Source organism: Agrilus planipennis, unplaced genomic scaffold (genome assembly GCF_000699045.2).
Source record: "Agrilus planipennis isolate EAB-ADULT unplaced genomic scaffold, Apla_2.0 scaffold121, whole genome shotgun sequence".
Taxonomy (NCBI): domain Eukaryota; kingdom Metazoa; phylum Arthropoda; class Insecta; order Coleoptera; family Buprestidae; genus Agrilus; species Agrilus planipennis.
Window position 1 is genome coordinate 337,820 of NW_020439072.1, and position 12,368 is coordinate 350,187.

The 12,368-nt window shown below is 34.3% G+C and overlaps 1 long non-coding RNA gene across 1 annotated transcript in view; it reads right to left on the reverse strand.

The window, feature by feature from the left end:
- Positions 1-12,059, reverse strand: part of LOC108738683 — a 38,214-nt gene extending 26,155 nt beyond the window's left edge. Inside the window, exons 1-2 of the long non-coding RNA XR_001938018.2 lie at positions 11,628-12,059; positions 1,915-1,989 (exon numbers count right to left, since the gene is read on the reverse strand). This is a non-coding gene — a long non-coding RNA (uncharacterized LOC108738683). The remainder of the gene's footprint in view (positions 1-1,914; positions 1,990-11,627) is intronic.
- Between the last annotated feature and the right edge of the window lie 309 nt (positions 12,060-12,368).

The following is a 12,368-nucleotide window of genomic DNA, read 5'->3' on the forward strand; positions in this document are numbered from 1 at the left end:
TTTGTGGTAAAGAATTGGTACTTAATTTTCCTTAGTTATGTTTGGGCATGTTTAAAACCATAAACACTGAAGGGCATCTAAAGAAGTGGTGTGAACGTGAACTACTTACGATTTATGACACCACAAAAAATAGATCAATAGTCCTTTTAAAGAAAAAAGAAGCGACGTTAATCTCTTTTTCTTAAGTTACGGTTTTTTGCATATCATACATAAGCAACCGTGAAAAAGAAATTATTTTTAAGTTTTTAATTTTTTATATGTTCTTTTTTAATTTCATAAATATGGCGGAGGATCTGGGTGCTATATAAAAAAATACATATAGTTATGGTAGCATCTCGCCATCCACTTTCATCTGCTCCTAACTGAAGTTTTTCTTGTGTTAGGCAACACGTTTACTAACGTATAGTTGGGACGTTCAAAGTTGGCATAGTCCGCTATAAAACTGTCGCATTTACCTACTTTCTTCCTTCAGTTTACTAACTAAATTGAGAGCGGTTGCTGACAGAACGCCCCCTTTTACTCACGACAGACGTTATAGGGAATATCGTAAACATAGAAAAGAGATGTCAGCTAGGAGTTGCAGCGGATTCTAATAAAGAAAAAGGAATAACGTTACACGGATTGATGTGTAACAGAAAGAGATACAGACAAGTAGAATTTGAGCATGTTGCCAGCATCGGACTTTAAAGAATGTTCAACATTCTCAGGAATTTTGGAAAGCAAAGACGCTTGTTTAAAGATATAATTCCAATCAGGTAGTTATAAAGCCCATCCTGATTTTTAGTGTGCCTAAGCAACCTCTAACAGCTGCACCGCTTACTATTATTCGGTTATCTCTTTTCACTTTGTCTGTACTAGTCATGAAGCTAGGGCGTGCTCAAAACGCAGCAAATAACTGCAGATAATTTATTGAGGACTACGCCAATTTTGATCGCCTCAACTATATCTAGACATGTAAACCAAATTAATATTTATTAAAACAGTCAAGGAAATTCACGTCTGGTAGTTTCAATGAAGAGCTTATTTTGTTCTTAAAATTTATTCTGTTTTTAAGTAATAATAATAAAATAATAGAGACAACATAATGATAATCGCCCGAGATAAAAATGTTCAGTCTCTCAGAGTCTCTGAAAGCGAGACTCGAGTTTCCGTCTCTCATCTAGTCTCTCTGGTGTCGCTGAGAGAGAGCCTGTCGAGAGACTGACAAAAAAACTGTTTAGCGTTTCTGAACGAGAGACTCGAGTCGCTCATAGAGAGATCTTCATTTCGTATTCAGTCTCTGAACGAGAGACTCGAATCTCTCAATAAGTGATGTCTCAATAAACATGATTAAAATTTTCTAAGTTCAACATAGTTCACAAATCCCAGTCTTTCTACGAGAGACTCGAGTCTCTCAATTTTTCAGTTTTATTCATTCAGTCTCTCTGTGAGAGACTCAAATCTCTGAATTAACAATTTTATCGTTCGAGTCTCTCATACAGAGATTGTGAGAGATCCATAAAAACACCCAGGCAATAACTGAAAGACTGTGAATGACTGTGAGAGACGTTCTCAGAGACGCTGAAAGACTCTGAGAGAATGGAGAGGGACTGAAAATTTTTGTCTAGGGCGAGAATTAGGAGAAAATCTAAATACGAAGTTGTGCTCTGTAAAATTCACAAAGGCGGTAAAATCGTAAACCAGTAATAGAACAATACACGAATGCTAATTATTAAATTAGGAGGATAAAAATTATCTGGAATACTTCAAACCTTATTTAAGTGAAAATATATATAATTATTTATATTAAACCAGCTATTGTATTGTACTCTGACACTCTCCACAAAGAGACGGAATTCGATTTAAGAAACATTGGGTTTTTTAAAAAAGGAATTGTAACTAACTAATTGTTATATAGTTTAATTGGGCACCTACCTTTTTATCTTTTGTAGCAACGATGTTTGCACTGACAACGTCCAGAGCTCAAGGTAACCAAGACTGATTTTGAATCTGAAAACAAATATGTAATTAGGTGCCTGGGTATTGTAAATCATTTCCAAAGTTAATTTAAAGATGAATTGCATGATTTACTACTGAAATATTTGGTTAGAATTTAGATAGTTTGTATAGTGTGGAAGAATTTTTTTTTTTTTTTATTTACTTTTCGGCTATTCGCAATAATTTTGATTTGTATTTCATAATTTTACGAATATTGGAATCACTATTATTTCATTTTAGTTCACTGTTTATACTTATTTAAAAGATGAAAAAAAATCTCAAATAACTAAAAGTTTAATGTAATAACAGCTGTCATAAGAAATACACAAAATTAATGATCTTAAAAATATATACATTCATTCATTGTACTATTAAGTACCTTCCTACAAAAAATTCCTTCCAAATTATTATCTCCATGAATTTCAAGTTTTACAAACAATAATGTGTTTTATAAAGTAACTCAATTTCAATAACAAAACCATCACGTATAAGTATTAAATAGCAAGACTGTGCATTTATAATTACTTATTCATACGATAATTCCAAGAATGTGCCTAACAGGAAAATATTTTTACCGAAAAATTTTAACTATTGTTCTGTAGGTCACTTACTAACCGATGAATTCAATATTAATATACAGGGCGTCCTAAGAAATTGTGTTAGAATGAACGAAATCTCGTATCAATATATCAATTGATTTTTGATGTTTCCGGATTTGCTAATTTTTTCATTAATATTGTCATGTAACATTTTATATTCTTTTAATTAATTACTCTTTTTTGAATTTAGTGTTAAATACGGATTGATTTTCTAACTCTGTAGCTAATTCAGTGCTCTAAAATGTTACAAAGTTGAAAATATTCGATATTGATAACATTGAAGTAACAATATAAAAGGTATTGAAATAGGAAAATTGTGATTATCATGTCTATATTTGCACATTGAATTCCACAGTAATACTTCAATTTAGACGCAGCCTTCAAAATCGTCAAACAACATACACAATATTATTTGAAATTTCCGGAAAATTACAAATTTATCAAAAACTGTTGGTAATAGTAACAACCCTACATCAATAGAAAAAAGTTAAAAATAGTTATTCTTGTTTGAAGTTTGAACTTTAATGTTATTGTTTCAAATCAGCCTTTTAAGGGAGCAGAGAAAAATAATATTCAAAAATTATATTATTTGGAATAACCCGATTAACAGTAATAAAAGACCCTTGGTCCTTTGGATTGTTCATTGATTTAGAATGAAGGTTGATAAACGAATAAATAGTTTACCTGAATATATTGCTCATATACCTATAAAAATTCTAAAATAATTGGTGCTAAGCGTGGCGAAGGCGAGCGAAGCTCTGTTCTTCCCCGATTCAGGATTTTCGGTTCATGTTCATGCACAGTCAGGAGCAGGTTTGTAAAATATAATTTTTAAAATCCGACATACCTCGGAGGAATAATCATTAGAAATCATTTTATTTATCTGATCTCTCAAGAACGGACAATCACAAATTTTTGAGTTTGGCACTAAAATGACCATCTTGAGATTGTCTACAGTTCAAAAAAATAAAATCACAATTCGGACACCATCGAGGAATAATCGGCAAAAATGTTTGATATTTGGAAGAAGCGAGTGATCGATAGGACAATTGGTTACGTGTTAACGTACTATTGCTTTGCCCCACTTCATGTTGCAGCATACTGCGAAGATAACCTAGTTTAAATTTGCATTTTCTACCTTGTATTGTCTATGCCATTTGTTATCTAGTTAACATCTCTTACGCGTTTTTGTTCATAATTATGCATTAGCCTAGAAAAACAAAGAACTATCCTGTGGCTGTGAGTACATTAATTTGGTGGACGCATGTCCACCCCGAGTCCAAATTCTACAATCCGACAATTACAAGAATATATAATATATTTAAATATAATAAGTGTTTATTCATATTTTTATAAAAATCCACGCACTAAATTACCTTGAACAGAATTAACATTAAATATACTTGAATTTTAAAAATATGATTGAACATTGACACCTACAATTCCACGGATAACACCATAACATAACAGCACCTATGACCTCATTTCATTTCCATATTTTTGAATTTTTGGTAGAATTTGTAGATCTAAAAGCTCGTAACCTATTAAAAGAAAAAATACAAACGATACCGTGTTTCGTAGAAAACCTCATGACTGTCTGACAATCAAAATTTATGAAAATATTTAAAATAAAATGCGCAATATTTTTTACTGCTGTATAAAAAAAGGTCACATTGAAATATACAAAAGTAATAATCGTATGCAGTAATTTCATGATGTATATTTAAAAATATATCATAATTTAATTTTGATATTTATTAATCCTACTTAATTGCCGAACTGACAGAATAATTAGCGTCGCTTAGTGACTTTTTATTTATAATTATTGTAAGTAATTCATAATGTTGTCACTTTTTATAAGTGTTAAACTAAATTTATTGAACAAACGACGTTGACGTTTGTGGAAAAAGTTGTTCCAGTGTTAATAGCAGTTTAAGTTCTTGGTTAGCAATTTATCGAAACTAACAGACGTGGATCACGTTTTCGATCTGATTTGTTTTCATCAGCACGCCGTAGGTAGTTTTGTAATGCTAACAACCGGAATTAATCATAGCCATCAATAGATTAAATAAGAATAAATAGGCCGCGAGCTGAAGACATGTGGGGATTCTCCGACGTTATACCGCATGCCTTTTTGGGAGAAGATAATTTACTCCTTGATAAGAAAATTGAAAAAGGTTTTTGACCGATGCTCGCTTTCCGGCATACCTAGTGAAAATTAAAATTTTATGAATTGGTGAAGCCTTTTTTTGCCAGTAGGTGAACTGCTGCTGTATCCACATCCAGCATCTGAAATGGAAGGATTTCTGAAGAAGTTCGCTACTGGTGCTAGCGAAACGTTAGGAAGCAGCTCCAATACACGATGACTCAAATTAGGACATCAATTTATAAAAATTTTATTTTTACATTTTCAGAAAAGATTGTGTTTTTCTGTGCATACATTTGTAATGAAAAATAATTAATGGTGACATAAGCATGCAATTAAACGATAGAATGGTACCTATGTGTAAAAAAAATAATATAAAATTCCATGGTTTTCAAGTTGCACGTCAACGAAAAGGAAGAAAGTTGTAGTGTCGCAAAAATTCTAATAGAATCAGGATGGCATAGACCTTTGCTACCGATTTTGTTCGGCAACCTATGTTTCTCATAAGAACTAAATTATAAATTGCAAATTAACATAGGATTCATTCTGCAACGAAGTGTCGCAAAGATTCTAATAGAATCAAGAGACTTTTGCAACCGATTTCGTCAGACAACGTATGTTTCTCATAAGAACTAAATTATAAATTGCAAATTAACATAGGATTCATTCTGCTCCCGATGAGTCAACGAAGTGGCGTAAAGATTCTAACGGAATCAAGAGACTTTTGCAACCGATTTCGTCTGGCAACCTATGTTTCTCATAACAACTAAATTGTACACTGCAAATTGACATAAGATTCATGCAGCTTCCGATGAGTCAAGGAAGTGCTGCAAAAATTTTAACAGAATCAGGATAACAGAGACTTGCAACCGATTATGTCCGACAACCTGTGATTCTCATAAGAACTAAATTATAAATTGCAAATTGACATAGGATTCATTCTGCTTCTGATAAGTCAACCATGTGGCGCAATTATTCTAACAGAATTGAGAGACTTTTGCAACCGATTTCGTCTGGTAACTTATGTTTCTCATAACAACTAAATTATACACTGCAAATTGACATAAGATTCATGCAGCTTCCGATGAGTCAACGAAGTGCTGCGAAAATTCTAACAGAATCAGGATGACAGAGACTTTTGCAACCGATTTTGTCCGACAACCTAAGTTTCTCATAAGAACTAAATTATAAATTGCAAATTGACATAGGATTCCTTCTGCTTCCAGATGAGTCAACGAAGTGCTGCGAAAATTCTAACAGAATCAGGATGACAGAGACTTTTGCAACCGATTTTGTCCGACAACCTAAGTTTCTCATAAGAACTAAATTATAAATTGCAAATTGACATAGGATTCCTTCTGCTTCCAATGAGTCAACGAAGTGGCGCAAAGATTCTAGCAGAATCAAGAGACTTTTGCAACCGATTTTGTCCGACAACCTAAGTTTCTCATAAGAACTAAATTATAAATTGCAAATTGACATAGGATTCCTTCTGCTTCCAATGAGTCAACGAAGTGGCGCAAAGATTCTAGCAGAATCAAGAGACTTTTGCAACCGATTTTGTCCGACAACCTAAGTTTCTCATAAGAACTAAATTATAAATTGCAAATTAACATAGGATTCATTCTGCTTCCAATGAGTCAACCAAGTGACGCAAAGATTCTAAAAGAATCAAGAGAATTTTGCAACTGATTTCGAAACTGCTGCAAAAATTCTGATAGAATCAGGATTTTAGAGACTTTTGCAATCGATTTCACCTGGCAACCTATTTTCTAAGGTATAATTAGGCATATGATTCATGCAGATCTCTATAAACCAAGCAATAGTATTAAACTCGCCTTGAAAATTACCTTTCTTTCATTTTTATAAAAGATCTCATACGAACGTTTATTTGCACCAAAGTTTGAGCCTGATCTCGATGAGACAAGCAATTTTGCGGTTAGATCATCCTGGACTATTAGGTACATAATATGTTTCCATCAAACAAGTCAAGCTCTTCAACAATTACTTTTCAAAATAAATTTGTGGGCATCGAAAGGAAACAACTTCAGACTTGTTTCTTCGTAGACAACTTAATTATTGAAGAGTATGAAGACAAATCAAGTTCATTAGGACCTTACCATCAGGTTTTGTTCAGATTATGACCTTGTTTCAAGCCTCGGCCATTCGTTATTAAGAACATGGTCAATGTTTTTGCACACTTTAATTACTCCACAATAATGATCGGTACGTTGAAATAAACTTTCCTTGGTTTATGAAGTGTTAATGATGAATTGTATTTAAGAAGATTTGATTGACTTTTATTTTCGTTTTGTTTTTATTTCTTTTTCTTATTATTTTTAGGTACAGCAATACATATGATGCCTTTTGTTAAACATCTTCAGAAATATTTTAAAAATAACAGAGTTTAAATACTAATGTGAAAATTCGTTTTTAATTTTCAACTCCACTACAAACTACCTCAAGTTAAGGAGGGAAAAATTTGTTGCTGTTGTCGCACCCTTGCTGGGAATCGTACCTTGGACCTTTGGCTTGCAAATTTTTACCTCGTTAACTTGAGGTAGTTTATAGTGGGATTGAAAATTAAAAATGAATTTTCACATTATTATTTTATATTAGTCCCTATTAAACTATTAAAGGTCAAAGTGTTTCATATTAACAGATTTTAATTACCTGAAATAAATTTCAAAAATATACATTTTCAAACAAATATAATAAAAGAAATCGATTTTTAGAAATAACATTAACTATAGCATTTTTCTACAATTAATTTAAATTTTATGATTCTGAGCTTCACGTCATCGCTGCACTACGTCAGTAGGTACGCTACGTGACATTTTGTGAATAAGCGTATTTCACGTGTAGGTATTTTGGAACTGGCCAATGTGAAATATTTATGTGTATTACACAGAATAGTATTATCGGCATGCTTATTTAATATTTCATAAACAAACAGGACAATATTAATATTTTAAATTATTATTTTGTTGCTGGAAATAATTTAAATAAAAAATCTAAAATAGACATGTCCTGTGCATAATAAATGGTTCTTAATACGTAAATTGTAATTACTGATGCAAGAATTAAAAAGATTAAAGTTTACTACATGGCAATGGAACTGCGACATTTAAATGATGAACAGCTATACATAATCGCTAATACTTTTTGAATGGCGGATCGAAAATTAATGACGACTTTAATTTGTTTAAAATAAATTATAGTCAAACTTGTCTAATTCGAACCGTCTAAATGCAATCAGTTATGACTTAAGAAAAATTCCTGCTTTACCGTTAAACCTTTTGTGCTCTACATGTATTATGTCAAATAACGAAGGCAGACAATATAAGGAGGTACTTCCTTTGTGTTGTTTTTTCCTACTATAACGTTAAGTTATAGCAAATCGGTTTTTTTGGTTTGTAATATATCAGTGAAAATTTGTGGTTAATTTTTCCGAAGAAAATTAATAGAAATTCGAGTAAAAACGTTTGGAATAAATGTAAAACAATATTAATAACATCATCATCATAAGGTCGTCATTCTGAAAACTGGTTGGACACGCATCTGCATTCTGTCCTATTCTGAGATAATCTTTCGCATTTCCCTAAAACTACAATTCACATCCTTAACTATTTGCGAGCAGTGTAATCTAATCTAGATCTACCTCTACCCCTCGTAACTTCCGTTTCTGCCTCTAATATGTCTCTGACTAGACCTTCATGCCTGAGAGGGTGTCCTACCAACCTATCTCGTCTATTTCTTATTGATTTCCATAGAGTCCTTTGTTCCCCTATTCTTTCTAATACCTCTTCATTTTTAATTTCCTTTATCCACGGTATCCTCATCATTCGCCTGTAACACCACATTTCGAACGCTTGTAAGCTTTTCTTTTCCGTCGCGCCCATCGTCCATGTTTGGCACCCGTACAGCGTCGCGCTCAAAACATCGGGTCAACGAACTTAATGACAAGGGAACAAAAAAATTCCAAAAACGATTTTGAGGTAGGTACCTATAAAAGTTCGAATTGCAGAAGTTCGCGACTGTATGCTAAAATATCATATTCGGAGAAAACAAACTTTAGCGTAGGATGAATATTACACACTTGCATGCATATGCAAAATTTTGAATGTTATGTGTCAACGTGTGATCCAAAGGTAAGTTGTTTAAACAACTCAACGTATTTGAACATCAATAGAAGGCGTTATCCTTCTAATAACTGCAACGACAGTTCTCACATCTTATGTCCATTATTCTCTAGGTGATCCGTCGATTGGATTGCGTCATAGATCACTCAGGGAGGAAGACTTCGTTATCATAGTTATCAATCTCATTAAATGATTTCTCAACAATCGGCACTATATCTGAACAATAACATAAGTATGGGGAGTACATTTTCGATCTTCAAAATAATGCGAAAAAGTGATACTCATCATTGATGGGAGCTCCTTGGACGTTTGGGGCCTCGAAGCACTGCAGCGCATAGGCATATGTTAGCTACGCGCTTGAACTGAATTATGCTTATGTAGTTAATTAATTCAATAAAATTAAAGACCCTCTGAACCCAAAGCGCTGGTCATTATCGTGTATTAGGAACCCAAGACCAAAAATGTCATTTTTGACGTAATTTCCTAACCCATTATTAGTCTAACAACTACTTTAGTACGTTACGATTTTTTAATATTCTAATATAAGAAAACAACTGAACTTTTGGTCTTTTTCAGATTTAGGACAACGCAATTAAGAGAGTAGTCATCTTTCGACAAATTTTTTGCCAGTGAATTTGAATCTGGTCTGATGATTACTCCATCACTTCAACAAGTGATATATCTTCACCTCAATATCTATCTGAATAATGTTAATTTAGCTGTTTTGGGCAATTCTGGAGCTAGATCTGAGTACGTCGTTGAAAAATACTCTGACCTCTGTTTTTGTATTCGTTTTAACTTGCTATTAATAGCAGCTCTCTTGTTTTCGAGAACACTCTTTATTTCAAGAGCTCTACTAAAGCGGATCGAAAAGAAGAAACAGAAAAGAATACACATTTTCAATGTATATTTCAGTGGCGAACTCAAATCTCGTCCCAGAATTGTCACAGGATATTGGAATTTTGAAATACTCTAAACTGGACATCAAGCAAGCCACAACAACATCCTTCAGGTAAAGTTGTATTATCCTTTTACTCAAGTTAGCAGTGCTCCAAAGAAGATGGAAAATTGCATTTTTGGGTTCTTAGGTTAGGGTATCTCAAAATCTTGACACGTTAAACTAATTCTGAGACCAGCTTCAAGTGGTAGAGTAAAATTGACACTTCAACTGAAATTCTGAGGAATTTTAAATAAGATTAGCTCAGTTTTAGTGCGATTGAATACTCCATAATTCTTATTCCTTAATACAGAATTGCGTTTACTCATTTGAAAGAACTTTAGAATTCGACATTCTCGAATTTAGGGCACGGCATCGTCGAGGCATCTCGTTCGATCGTTGACTTTCGGATTTCCCTACATCCCCAGTTCCTATTTCAGTATCGACGGGAACGTAAGCGGCAACGAGACTACGAAGGGGGTGTGATAGCCAGCCAGACATTCGCGTTCGCCACCCTTCGCGTTTTCATCGGGATACAACGACCTTATTATACAATATTGCCAACAAGAGCGATCCAGCCGCAGCTATCCAGCGAGCGAGCGAGCGGAGCGCTTGGTTCAGCGATCGAAGTTTGTTCCTGTGGCGCGCACATGGACGCGGACGCGGGCGCTCTCGACGCCGGCGACGCGACGCGACGCTTGCAAACTCTCGTAGCGTGGAAGTAGATATTGAGTTGCGCTAGTCGAATGGGTACAAACGTTCCGCGCGCTCTAATCAAAGTTGCCTTCTTTTTGGTCTAGGTCACGTGACGTCGTCGCGAGCACTCGCGTGCTAGCTCTTCCAGTAGGTACGATCTAGTCGTGTATGTACGTATGTATGTATTAGGCGGCGTATGTACTACAAGTATAACACACACACACCTACAAAAATATACATTCGTACATACATACATACATACGTGTAAACGGCAGTAAGCGTAGCCAAACTTCACCGTCAGTTCGGAAATGTTGGCGTCGTCGTTTGGGTGTACCTATATGCTGTGTCGGTAATGCGTATGCATTTGAGTGACTGTTGTTGTAGTAGCAATAAATATTAAAAAACGGAGCGAACAGGAAGGCGGTCGTGTTGTTGTGCCGTTGGTTGTTGGGCCCGTTCGTTGTTTCCATTGTATTTTTCTGTCACAATTGCTCGGTTATCCGCTGACTCGTCGCTCGCTGCATCTCATCTATCTGTTTTACCAGTTTTGTAATCGTTTTACCGCTCGCTCCCACTGCTGCCTGTGACCTCCTGCTGCTGGTGCTCGTTCTTACTCTACCTTCCGTCAATTGCACGTCGAAACCGTGGTCTTCCTGTTCGTAAGTACTTGCCTTGGCCAAACTCACTTCCACCACTTGCTTATTTATACACAGTGTGTGTGTATACTTGTACGTGGAATATACGATATTTGTTCGGAATACGTAATGCGTGTTAATTTATTGTTACTCATAGGTATCGTCGTCATACTTGCTAATTATGATATAATGTGCTGTTCTATTTTATGTACATTTTACTTTTTGGGCGGAGTTTACCGAAAATCGAAATGCAGTTGATATATATATATAAGATCGCTCCAATTACACTTCCGCGTTTCCCCAACATCCGTCCGTTTAAAAAAAAGAAAAAATAATTCTTATGTAGGTGCCTACGTTAGATAATAGTTAGCACCCACATGTGTATTGTAAGCTCTTCAATAAAAATACCGATTCATAATGCTATTTGATATTTAATTAAACACTTATAATGCAATATGAAATTGTTTATCTTGCAAAATAATAAAACGAACTAACACGAAGTCACCAACAACCTTGATCTTGAAACTGTTGTTTTATGATCGATGTGGTTTTATTTAGGCAGAATATCCACTTATCGTGTTTACCTATATCACGGATGAAAATTTTATTTGGGAAATAACCGACACTTTCAATAACGCACCATCTGGGTGTCTATACACATACTAATAATGAATTCTTTGCAAAATGTACTAATGTGATGCGATATTCGTGATTGACCTGAAGGCCTTTATTATTAAAAGCGATAAAATTGCATCATTCTCTGCAGTTAACACAAAATTATCACTGCTGTGTGAACAATTATAATAAAAGAAGAAATGGGAAAACAAACCTGCCATTTATATTTGTTGTGTTGTAACAAACGGGCATTATTAGGGCGAAGTCAATACAGCAATTACACGGGTACATGTTTGAAATGTCACGATTGATAACTTTCCTCTTTGAACAGTATAAAAATTTAATAAGGGAAAACTCTTGGTAGTTATTTAACGCCTTACACGATCTTAAATTGTAAATAAATTTTGTAAAATTTTTTTTTTAATACTAATTTACGATAAGGATTTATTTCTCCATTTTAACATAGATTCAAACTTATATATTAGAGAGTATTTTTTTGCAATTAGCGTTTACTAATAGATAGGTACAATAGAAATTGGTAATTATCTAAAAAAAAGTCATCCACCCCCTACCTTCTTGCGGTTGTGGGGGTGTGCGGGTAGCAGAACTAGCCGTTAGTCA